General features: G+C 43.9%; 1 pseudogene; it reads right to left on the reverse strand.

The window, feature by feature from the left end:
* Positions 1–687: 687 nt before the first annotated feature.
* On the reverse strand, positions 688–935 carry LOC123459243 (annotated as a pseudogene).
* Positions 936–13,197: the final 12,262 nt, after the last annotated feature.

The following is a 13,197-nucleotide window of genomic DNA, read 5'->3' on the forward strand; positions in this document are numbered from 1 at the left end:
ACTTACGATCTTCCTGTCACAGCCTCCCAAGAACCTAGTATTACAGGTTGTTGTCACTCAGGATCCAGAAAGAATTCAAGTTCAAGGCCAGCCTAGACTGTATAGTAAGGTCCTGTCTCAAAAGAACAAGAGCTTGGGAGATAGCTCAGTGGTAGAACATTTGCCTAGCATACACAATGCCCAAAGTACCAATCCTGCCACTTCAAAAAAAAAAAAATCTGGTAATTTATGAAAGTTAGTTAGTTAGTCTTGAATTTGTAAGCAAAAGCCTGTACCAACATACCTGGTTAATTTATTTAAAATTTTTTTGTTTTATAATAGATTTATTTAAAAAATTTTATTTAATTTTTATTAATATTTTCCATGATTATAAAAAAAAATCCCATGGTAATACCCTCCATCCGTCCCCACTTTCCCCTTTGACATTCCATTCTCCACCACATTACCTCCCCATCTCAATCATTGTACTTACATACATACAATACCAACCTGTTAAGTACCCTCCTCCCTTCCTTTCTCTTCCCTTTATATCTCCTTTTCAACTTACTGGCTATTTTTTTTTTAAATGTCACATATTTGCCTTTATTGTAAGCAGCAGGTGGGACACTTTTAGCAACAGTAAAAAAGAAAAATTAATTTAGGAAAGCAGGGACTCATTGAAGCCGCATGGTCAGTACCTTTGGGTGCTCATATGTAGATGCTGACCCAGAGCAGGAGGAAGAGGACTCATAGCCTGTGAAGAGTGAGGCCACCAAAGAGATGAGCACCTCTTTGTAGAGATCCTGTGTGTGCGTGGTGGAGGTGACCTCATAAACAAAGAGCCAGGCCTTGAAGAACATGCCTGTGGCCAGCAGTGCCAAGGTCCAAGGTCAGGTGGGGGAAGACAGCTGGGTTGACTGGGCTGGTGTATCTGCTCATGGCCTCAAGCTCCATTTTGCCTCCTACAAGTTAAATCACTGCCCCTCTATTTAATTTTTTTTTTTTTCTTTTTGGTTTTTTGAGGTAAGGTCTCACTCTGGCCCAGGCTGACCTGGAATTCACTATGTAGTCTCAGGGTGGCCTCGAACTCACGGAGATCCTCCTACCTCTGCCTCCCTAGTGCTGGGATTAAAGGCACGCCTGGCTATTTATTTGATTTTTTTTTTTTTTTTTTGGTTTATTGAGTTAGGGTCTCACTCTGGCTCAGGCTGACCTGGAATTCACTATGTAGTCTCAGGGTAGCCTCGAACTCTCAGCGATCCTCCTACCTCTGCCTCCCAAGTGCTGGGATTAAAGGCGTGCGCCACCACGCCCAGTTTATTTATTTGATTTTTAATGATGGCTTTATTTAACAAGTTGTTCACAAAAATTCTTAAAAATTTAACAATAGGTTCTTCTGAGCAAGCATAAATCACTTCTGGGATATCCTAAATTTAGGAGGGAAAAGTACCTATTCCACAAACACTGTTTCAGAAAATAGAACAGGGAGCTGGAGAGATTGCTCAGTGGTTAAGGTTCACACCTACAAAGGCTTCTGACCTGGGTTCGAGTCCCCAGAACAGACATAAGGCCAGATGCACAAAGTGGTGCATATGGCTGAAGTTTGTTCTGCAGAGGCTAGAGGCCCTGACATGCTCATTGTCTGTCTCTCCTCTCTCTCAATCTCTCCCTCTGTTTGCGAATAAATAAATAAAATTTAAGTTAAAAAAGCCAGTCCACATGCAGCTTGGATGAATCTTGTAGGGAGTGACGTGAGCACAGAAGGACAGATGGCCTGTGATTTTACTCATGGGAGATATATAAAGTAGTCACATCCATGGAAACAGAAAGAGGAATGGTGGTTTTCAGGAGGTTGGAGAACAAAAATTGAGAAGTTGTTCAATAGATACTGTTTCAGTTTTATTTATTTTTGTTTTTATTTATTTATTTGAGAGTGACAGACAGAAAGAGGGAGAGAGAGAGAGAGAATGTGCACTCCAGAGCCTCCAGCCACTGCAAATGAACTCCAGATGCGTGCGCCCCCTTGTGCATCTGGCTAACGTGAGTCCTGGGAAACCGAGCCTTGAACTGGAGTCCTTGGACTTCATAGGCAAGTGCTTAACCGTTAAGCCATCTCTCCAACCCTAATTTTTATTTTTAAGAAAGGGTTTCACTATGAAACAGACTGGCTTTAAATTCATGACGGGGCTCTTCTGCCTCAGCATCTCAAGTGCTAAGATTTAGTTGCAGATTTGAAAAGTGAAAAAGTTCTAAGATACATTATAGAAACATAGGAATACAGTCTACTGAGCAATGGTAAAGAAGATATATTTTATATTGTGTGGTTTTTTACCATAACTTAAAATCAACCTATGATTCATCATATGTGGTAGGCAGAATATCTCTTCATTAGACAGAACATACATATGAAGATACTTCTTTACATAGCAAAAGTTATCATTTTAATTTTTTATGAAGTGGGGGCTATGAAGATGGCTCAACTAATGGTTAAAGGCACTTGCTTGCAAAGTCTGGTGTCCCAGGTTAAATACCTTAGGACCCATGTAAAGCCAAACTCAAAGTGGCACATGCATCTGGAGTTCATTTGCAGAGGCAAGAGGCACTGGAGCGCTATTTCTCTCTCACTAAAATAAATACATTAAAACTATTTGAAAGTTTAAATTTATTTGAATGTGTGTGTGTGTGTGTGTGTGTGTGTGTGTACACATAGGCATGCCAAGGGCTCTTGTCACTAAAATGAACTCAAGATGCATGTGCCACTTTGAGACTGGCATGGGTGCTGGGGCAGTAAACCTGCATTAGCAGGCTTTGTAAGGAAGCACCTTTAACTGATGAACTATCTCCCCAGCCCCCAAATGTTATTTTTTATTTTATTTTTATTTATTTTTGTTTATTTATTTATTTATTTGAGAGCGACAGAGAGGAGGAGAGAGAGACAGAGAGAGAGAGAGAGAGAGAGAGAGAGAGAGAGAGGAGAGAGAGAGAGAGAGAGAGAAAGAGGGAGAGAGGGAGAGAATGGGTGTGCCGGGGCTTCCAGCCACTGCAAACGAACTCCAGACGCGTGTGCCCCCTTGTGCATCTGGCTAACGTGGGTCCTGGGGAATCGAGTCTCGAACCGGGGTCCTTAGGCTTCACAGGCAAGCGCTTAACCGCTAAGCCATCTCTCCAGCCCTTATTTTTTTTAAATTTATTTATTTGAGAGTGACAGACACAGAGAGAAAGACAGATAGAGGGAGAGAGAGAGAATGGGCGCGCCAGGGCTTCCAGCCTCTGCAAACGAACTCCAGACGCGTGCGCCCCCCTGTGCATCTGGCTAACGTGGGACCTGGGGAACCGAGCCTCGAACCGGGGTCCTTAGGCTTCACAGGCAAGCGCTTAACCGCTAAGCCATCTCTCCAGCCCCCAAATGTTATTTTTTAAAGATAAAGTTAAAAAAAGACAAAAAACAAAATAAACAAACAAAAAAGATAAAGCCTACTGAGGTGACAAATTATTTTGGCTTATATGGACCCAGTGTAATCATAAAGTTCTTTATACATAAATGGAGAAGGCAGGAGAGTCAGAGATAAGCAGACGTGTGATGAAGGAAATGAGACTACCTGACGTGGTTCCTGGCATTGAAGATGGAAGGGGTCCTTGGGCCAAGGACCATGGGCAGCTGGACAGTACAAGGAAGCAGATTCCCTCCTACAGCCTGCAGAAGAAGAAATGAGGCCCTGTACACACCAGGAGTTTAGCCTCATTAACCCATTCTGGACTTCTGACCTCCAGGACTGTAAGATAATAAAATTATATTTTTTTTTGTTTGTTTTTTCAAGGAAGGGTCTCACTCTAGCTCAGGCTGACCTGGAATTCACTATGCAGTCTCAGGATGGCCTCGAACTCACAGTGGTCCTCCTATCTCTGCCTCCCAGAGTGCTGGGATTAAAGGTGTGTGCCACCACACCCGGCTATAAATTTGTACTTTGTTAAGCCATGGAGTTTCTTATGGCAGTAATAGGAAGTGAGTACATCTATAAACAGATTATTATTATTATTATTATTTTTGGTTTTCAAGACAGGGTCTCACTCTGGTCCAGGCTGACCTGGAATTAACTCTGTAGTCTCAGAGTGGCCTCGAACTCATGGCGATCCTCCTACCTCTGCCTCCTGAGTGCTGGAATTAAAGGTGTGCGCCACCACACCCGACTCAGATTATTCTTTTTATTTTATTTTATTTTTTTATTTTTATTTTTTAAAATTTTATTTATTTATTTATTTATTTGAGAGCGACAGACAGGGAGAGAAAGACAGATAGAGGGAGAGAGAGAGAGAATGGGCGCGCCAGGGCTTCCAGCCTCTGCAAACGAACTCCAGACGCATGCGCCCCCTTGTGCATCTGGCTAACGTGGGACCTGGGGAACCGAGCCTCGAACCGGGGTCCTTAGGCTTCACAGGCAAGCGCTTAACCGCTAAGCCATCTCTCCAGCCCAGATTATTCTTTTTAAATGATGAGATAATGCCAATAGACATAGAGAAAGTTTTCGAGAAAAGTTAGCACAGATTCATAATGAATTAGGGACAGAAATTCTGTGTGTTAATCAATTGCACCCAGAGGGAACTTATCCAGACTGGAAAAGCATCTATGTCTACAAGGAACAGAAGATGGTGGCTTATGCCTGTCATCTCAGCACTTAGGAGAATGAGGGAGGAGGATTGCTATGCCTTAGATGTCAGGCTGGATTATATGGGCTATGCTAGCTAGTAAAGCCTATACCAAGAAACTAAAAACAGGGCTGGAGAGATGTTTTAGCAGTTCAGAAGCTTGCCTGCAAGCATAATGACCCAGGTTCAATTCCCCAGAACCCACATAAAGCCAGATGCTCAGATTGGCACTTGCATCTAGAGTTCCTTTGCAGTGCTGGAGCTCCTGGCATGCCCATTTTCTCTCTCCTCCCTCTCTCCTTGAAAATAACTAAATAAAATGTCAAAAACTAAAAACAAACAAACAAGAGAAAACAAAACAGGCCTTCAGGCAACACCATACTTACTGGTTCTATACTATATGTTCTCAGATCAGAAACAAAGCAAGGACTTTGTTCTAAATATTTTTATTCAGCAGTGTACTGGAGGTCCTTATAGCCAGTACAAGGATATAGAAAAAGATATTAAAAGCATGTTTTTTTGGATGAGAAGATGACAAATTATTTTATTTACAAATAATATAATTTTCTATCTGGAAAACTGAAGGAGTCCACAAACAATCTAAGGTACTAGAAATAATGAATGAATCTATCAATGTTGCAGGATCCAAGTTCAATATACACATGTTATATATTTTAAAATTATTTTTATTTATTTACTTATTTATTGGAGAGAGAGAAAGAGGAAAGGAGGGAGGGAGGGAGAGAGAGAGAGAATAGCCATCTCAGATGCATGTGCCACCTTGTGCATCTGGCTTACGTGGGTCCTGGGGAATCAAACCTATGTCCTTTGACTTTGCAGGCAAGCACCTTAACCGCTAAGCATCCCTCCAGCCCAACATGTTACATTTTAATACAGTAGGAATCAACAACCATTTATATAAAAATATTATTTAAATGGCATAAAAAGTTAAAATACTTAGGGATAGAAAACATAATCTATGTATCACACTGAAACCATGAAACATGGCTAGAGAAATTAGTATTTAAATGGTGAGCTGTACCATGATCATTGAAATTGTTTAGCTATTAATTCTCCCCAAGTTAATTTTCACAGTTCATAAATTCTCAGGCAAAAATTAGAGCAGAAGTTTTGAGAAACTGAGAAGATGATTCTAGAATTTATATAGAAATGTCAAGGACTATAAAAGCTGCTGCAAAAAGGGAGAAAGAGAATGAGAATGTGAGAAGGGAGAGAGAGAGAGAGAGGAGGAAAAGGACAAGCTTGCAGGACTTGTTACTTTAAGATCTGCAATGAAGTAACAGTAATTATGATGGTATATACTGACCTCGACTCATCATTTAGATCACTGGAACAGATTTGAGAGAAATAGATTTATACAAATAGCTAATTGATTTGTTTTAAGACAGGGTCTTGCTGTAGCCCAGGTTTCCTTGGACTCATTTATGTGGATGGATGATCTAGAACCCCTGGTCCTCTTGAATACTGAGAATACAGGCATGCCACCATGCCCAACATTGACTGATTTTTCAAAAAGATGCAACAATAACTCCATGTGTGCGGAATGGTAGTCTTTTCAACAAATGGTGCTAGAACAATTAGAAGTCTATATGCAAGAAAAAAAGAGATTTTTATCTTGTTCCAAGTCCAAGAATGACCTTGAAATGGTAAATCAGATAGTTAAGAACTTTAAACTTAAGATAAGCCAAGATCATTATGTTTCCTTAGGACACAGAAAGCATAACCCTACCAGAAAAAGTCAACATGTTGAACTTCAAAATGAAAACTTTCTGCTTTTTAAAAGACATAGTTGCCAAATGAAAAAAGCAAGATAGGGCTGGATAGATGGCTTAGTGGTTAGAGCCGCTTGCCTATGAAAACCTAAGGACTCATGTTTGACTCTCCAGGTCCCACGTAGGCCCAACGGACAGTGACTCAAGTGCACAGGGCCACACATGTGCCTGGAGTTTGTTCACAGCAGGCTGAAGGTCCTGGTGCACCCATTCTCTCTCTCTCTCTCTGCCTCTGCCTCTTTCTCTCTCTCAAAATAAAAATAATAAAAAAGTAAGCTATAATGGGGTGAAATGATTTATAAAACATGCGTCTAACAGTACACTTATTTCCAGAATGCTTGTGTCGATCTCCTCTTCACACTCAATAAGGAGACAAACAACCTGACCAAGAGTTAGACAAAAGATATGGAGACACTTTACCAATAATGGCAAGAAAGTGAATAATGATCACATCAAAAGAAACCCATATCATCCATTAAAAGATAAGTGTGCAGGGCTGGAGAGATGGCTTAGCGGTTAAGCGCTTGCCTGTGAAGCCTAAGGACCCCAGTTCAAGGCTCGGTTCCCCAGGTCCCACGTTAGCCAGATGCACAAGGGGGCGCACGCGTCTGGAGTTCATTTGCAGAGGCTGGAAGCCCTGGAGCGCCCATTCTCTCTCTCTCCCTCTATCTGTCTTTCTCTCTATGTCTGTCGCTCTCAAATAAATAAATAAATAATAAAAAAAGATAAGTGTGCATTATAATCAAGCTGTGGGTACCACAACAATGTCTAGAATGGCTGAACTTTAAAATGACTTATGATGCCATGTGTTGGTAAGAAAAATGAGTAGAAAGCCTTGCTGGTGGAAGTGCGAGATGGCACAGCCACTGTGGAAAATGGTTTGATGATTACCAATAGCATCTAGCACCTTCCTATATAATATGATCCAAGGGGTCCACTTCTTGGCATTTACCCAGGAGAAATGAAAATAAACACATAAAAACATTTCAGAAACAATTCATAGATTTTTTTTTTTTTTACTTGAGAAAGGATCATACTCAGGCTTGGAGCTGCATTTGCATCCCAGGATTGCCTTGGGCTTGTAGCCATCCTCCAACCTTGGGTTCCAAACTGCTGGAATTGTAGGTGTGAGCCACCACTCCTGGCTTATTCATAGAAGTTCTATCAGTTCTGTCTCCAAAATGAGTAAAATATCTACAAGTCCAACTGGGCATGGCAGTGCATGCCTTTAATCCTAGCACTCTGGAGGTAGGAGGATCACTGTGAGTTCAAAGCCACCCTGAGACTACATAGTGAGTTCCAGGTCAGCCTGGGCTAGAGTGAGACCCTGCCTCAAAAAAAAAAAAACAAAAAACAAAAAACCAAAACCCACAAGTCCATCAGAAGATGGATAAACAAACTAATTAAACCTCATCCATCAATTCAACATTAAAATGGATCTATATATTCAACAGTTTTGATGAATCTCAAAAACACTATGCCAAGAGAAAGAAGCCAGACAGAAGAGATGACATACTGAAAGTCCTCACTAATATGAAACTAGAAAAGGCAAAACCATCATGTCAGAAAGCAAGGCAGTGATTTCCAGGGTCTGGTGGTAGAGGATTTAATACAAGAGAGCACAAGGGAAGGTTCTAGAAGGGAAAGTTCTAGAGTGATGGAAATGTTCCACATCATGCTCCTCATGCTGGTCATGAGTGAATACATGTATCACTCACTCACTGATTGGTACACTTAAAATTGATTTATGTATAGTATGCTATAGGATTTTATATAAATTATGACATAAAACATACTTTAATTCTGATAAAAAGGATACCATTAATAATATGAATCCATAAGCCACATATTTGAAGAAAATATATAGAAAAACATAAATAAAGAACTTGCCACTAAAATAACCAATGAAGGGCTGGAGAGATGGCTTAGCAGTTAAGGCATTTACCGGTAAAGTCAAAGGACCTTGGTTCAATTCCCCAGGACCCACGTAAGCCAGACGCATAAGGTGGCACATGTGTCTGGAGTTCCTTTGCAGTGGCTGGAGGCCCAGCACACCATTCTCTCTCTGTGTTGCTCAAATAAATAAATAAAAATAACTTAAAAAATAATAGGGGTGTGAAGCCCTGGGGTTAATAATAATGACTAATAATGATAATAATGTCAAGTGACCCTATTAAAAATGGGCAAAAGACTTGAAAAGATACTTCTCAAAGAAAAATACATGAATGTCAACCTGCACATAAAAATTGTTTGATGTCATTTGGCAACTATAATGAGATGTCGCTTCATACCTAGTGAAACTGTACAGAAACTGAACGCAGACGCGCCACTGTGGGGAATGTGACATGCTACGGTCACTTCAGAAAACAGGTTGACAGCTTTTTAGAGTTAAACACACGCCTACTGTTTGACATGGTAATTTTACTTAGGTATTTATCCAGGAGAAATGAAAACATGCCCACAAAAAACAAATGTTCTTAAAGCTTTAACCACAGTAGTCATGTGCTGGAAATGACCCTAAGGTTCACCAACAGAATTGTAAGGCAAACTCACACGCATGCATATGGAGCAAGAAAAATAAACAAATTACGGATACAAGCACGGGAATGGATAAGTGGCCAAGACAGGGTGCTACGAAGCCAAGCCAGACAAAGAGGAGTCCATTTTGGGGTCCGCTTGGTGAAGACCTAGGCTAGCTGAAGCCAAGCCATGGCTGGAATGGAAGTGGGCAGTGGGGTTGACTGGGAAAGAACGTGAAAGAATTTCCTGATATGGTAACGTTCCATATATCGACAGAGATGTGGAGTACTTGGATATAAACACTTACCAACATCACACGGTTAATATTTGTACATTTTAACATACGTAAATGTTCCTAGAAAATAGTCTTGTCTAAAAATAACAGTTGAGTGGGTGAAAATATAAAATGGCACAGCATGATTGTTGCTGAAGTGGGGTGATGGGCACATGGGGATTTAAATTGTACTATTATGTTTATTTTGTGTATTTTTGAAGTTTTTCGTAATAAAAAATGAAATCAAGTAAAGGGGAAGAAAAGGATAATTATACCTTGTGAGGCTGTTGAGCATTCTTGTGGGAAGGTTCTGGAGGCCGTGGAGCTTGACTGACACACGCTCCCTTCCCCTACTCTCTGGGTCTTGCCCTCTGCAGAATTCTTTTTCGTCCTTCCTGCGCTTTTCTTCTCTTTTTGCTTTTCTTCTTTTTTCTCCTTCTATCCTGTCCTTTTTCCTTTCCTTTCCTTCCCTTCTCTTTCCCTCCCTTCCTTTCCTTCCATTTTCTTTCCTTTCTTTTTGAGACAAGGTCTGGCTATATAACTCAGACTCGGGGGAATCCTCTTGCCTCGGCTTCCCAAGTGCTGGGATTACAGACATGTATCACCACATCTGCCGCAGTTCTCTTTTCCACCTGCCTAATTCCTTGCCCTCAACCTTCATTATCTTTGCCCCATGGGTTTTTGTCCCTCAGGGCCACACAGTGACGGTGGGGGATGAGGGAGGGGCACCCCGAGGCTCTGCTCCTTGCCTTTTCTCATGGCCGCTTGGTCACAGCTCTGTCATGGGGTGTTTGCTCTGAGCGGAGGCGGGGATGTTCCTGCTGTATCGTCACCCGAGTGCCCCCACATCTGCAACAGGACGGACAGGCCGTGTGGCCCAGACATGCCCTCTCTACCTGGCTTCTCTTGAAAACACTCAGATTCTAGGGAAATTTGATTCAGGTTCCCAGCCCTGCTCCCTGGCTCTCCTCCCTGCAAGGAGCCACCCTGCCCCACCCAGCCCTGTGCCATAGCTGGGTTCCCGCTCTGACAGCTGTCAGTGACATCTTCCTTGCTCTGTCAGCATCCTAGTCCGCACATCCTGATTGTCTGACTGTTTTGGCCAGACACCATCCAGCCTTTGGGGTCATGCTCACAGACGCCTACCCTCTGCGTTCATGCTTATTGTTTCTTCCAAGTGTGTCCAACCTGCAGCCCAAGGGCCTAATGAGACCCAGCATAGCTATAAATGTGGCCCAACAAAAATTACAAACTTGCTTAAATCATGAGATCTCAAGTGCAACCTTTGTGAACCACAATGTCCTGTTGCAGCATTGAAGGTTCTGGATGCGACTGTGACCAGACATGAGTCCCACAGATATTTACTGGACACTGCCAACCCCTCCAGAACCATCCAGATTTGCAGCTTGGTGGAAGAAGCAAATAGTCACAGACATGAACAAGGAATAAACAAATAGTTAAAATGTGGTGGGCTGGAGAGATGGCTTAGCGGTTAAGCGCTTGCCTGTGAAGCCTAAGGACCCCGGTTCGAGGCTCGGTTCCCCAGGTCCCACGTTAGCCAGATGCACGAGGGGGCGCACGCGTCTGGAGTTCGTTTGCAGTGGCTGGCAGCTCTGGCGAGCCCATTCTTTCTCTGTCTGTCTCTTTCTCTCCCTCTCTCTCTGTCACTCTCAAATAAATAAATAAAAATGAACAAAAAATATTAAAAAAAATGTGGTGTCATCAGGCAGCTTCTGGGGGTAGTGGGGGCACACAGAAGGGCCTCACATGCAGCCTGGGTTGGGGTGAAAAGGTTTGTGATTCTGGAGGAAAGAAGCCAAGGTCCCAAGCAGGGGAGAGGCCTAGACAAGCCTATGGGCCAAACCAGGGTCAGTTCTAGGCGGGGCTTCCTGGGAGCTGCCTGCAATTCAGATGGCCCTGTTGTGGGTGTGAAGGGAGGGGACAGTGGAGGCCTGGGACGCCTGCAGCTTCCCTGCCAGCCACACCTAGCCTCCCTGGGCTCAGACTCCGGTGGATCCACCCACTCACATCAAGGCTCCTCTGGTCTGGCCTGGCCCTTCCCAGAGTGGATGGTATAGCGTTGGTCCTCCTTGGCCCCCTTCATCCCTCGCCTACCCCTTCTCTCCCTGGCTCTGGATAGGCAGTGACTCAGGCCTAGCTGGCCTCAGAGCCTGTCATGTGACTCCTGCCTCAGCCTCTGTGGTTCACCCACCCGTCCACACCCTTTCTCTTCTGGGGAGGGCCTCAGCATCTGGGTCATGTTTTGCTTGTGGCTTTGGCTCCAGTGCCGGCCCTGGGTCTAGTGATACGCTCAGGTAAGGACCTAGGCAGGGAGCTAGGCCTTGCAGACTGAGCTCATAGCCACCATTGCTGGGTTCAGGAGGTGTGTGTGGGAAATCTTGGGGTGGAGAGATGGCTGTGGAAGGCCTCACCCTGAACAGAGGCTGGAGGAATGCGGAGTTATAGAAAGACTTGTTAGACACATCATAGGGGAGCTGCTGCCATGCTCAGCCAGGAGGAAAAAAAAAATCCCCCACATAGTTTAAAGGATTAGAGCTAGAAACTTCTGAAAACAGATTGTGTAGGATTCAAGACCAAGTTCTGTGAGTTATTAACCCTATGACCTCGGGCAAGTTACCTAACCTCGCTGTGTTTGTCTCTTCATATTTAAAATGCGGAGAATGAAAAGTACCCACCTCTTATTAGGGGAGGATTGAACACGGCAAGCATGTTGGGGGTTTGTTTAGCCCAGGTGGGTGCAGAATGTACAATGGAAAGGCCATTTATGGTACTCTGTCCAGTCCTTCTGATGGTAAGGGAAGTAACCCTTGTCTGCTCCCATGGGGGGCCTTCCAGGGATTTCCTCCACAGAAGAGAGCTGCAGATTTACCTGGAACTCACTGTAGGCCAGGCTGGCAGAAAGAGGGGTGTATTTGAGAGAAAGAGAGAGAGAATGGGCACGCCAGGGCCTCTACCCATTGGAACTGAACTCCAGATGCACACACCTTGTGCATTTGGCTTACATGGGTCCTGGGGAATCGAACCTGGGTCTTTTGGCTTTGCAGGCAAACACCTTAACCACGAAGCCATCTCTCCAGCCCTCCTCCTATCTTTGACAGTCCTGCAAAAATTAGTTTCTAGCCAGGCGTGGTGGCGCACGCCTTTAATCCCAGCACTCGGGAGGCAGAGGTGGGAGGATTGTGAGTTTGAGGCCACCCTGAGACTCCATAGTGAATTCCAGGTCAGCCTGGGCTACAGTGAGACCCTACCTCAAAAAAACCAAAAAAAAAAAAAAAAAAAAATTGGTTTCTAGAATTCCGACAGCAGGGAGGAAACCCAGAAGTCACCCAATCCATTCTCCCCATAGCCAACAGTCTCTAGAGGGTGATACTATCTGTGGTGAGGATTCACCCAGCCGTCTGACTTCAGTCCCCCCCCCAGCTGTGGTCAGTGGTCTCCTCTAGGAGGGAGAGGGAAGTTGGCTAAGCCTTGGTTCAAAAGGGTATGATTAAGCCACCCCTCTCCAGGCTAAACAATCCCGGTGCCTTTAACCCGTTCCTCTCAGGTCCTGTTTTCCAAGTCGTCAATTGTTTTCACTGCCCTTGTGTGCATTTCAGGACACAACCCTATAATCACAGAATTTCAGGGCTGGAAGCTACCTGGATGTGCCACAGACAGAGGAGACCCAGCAGCAGAGGTAGCAAGCCTCGCCCTTCCTGGCAAGGAAATGGGAAACTTCTTGGGCCTTCTCCATTACTCCTCCAACAGAGAAGCCAGTTCATTTCAAAGCCATATGTAAAACCAGGAACCTTGTGCATTTGTGACATCCCCAGAGCCAGCGCCACCTCCCTCAGTCTCTCAGCAGTCCTGCTGTGAGTGATGGCCAGCCTCCTTTTGTAGGCAAGCAAGTTGGCTCACAGAGATTAAATAGCTTGCCCAAATCCACACACTGAGAAAGTTCTTTGCAGGGCATGGCGGAGCATGCAC

The sequence above is a fragment of the Jaculus jaculus genome, chromosome 3 (genome assembly GCF_020740685.1).
Source record: "Jaculus jaculus isolate mJacJac1 chromosome 3, mJacJac1.mat.Y.cur, whole genome shotgun sequence".
NCBI classification, from domain to species: domain Eukaryota; kingdom Metazoa; phylum Chordata; class Mammalia; order Rodentia; family Dipodidae; genus Jaculus; species Jaculus jaculus.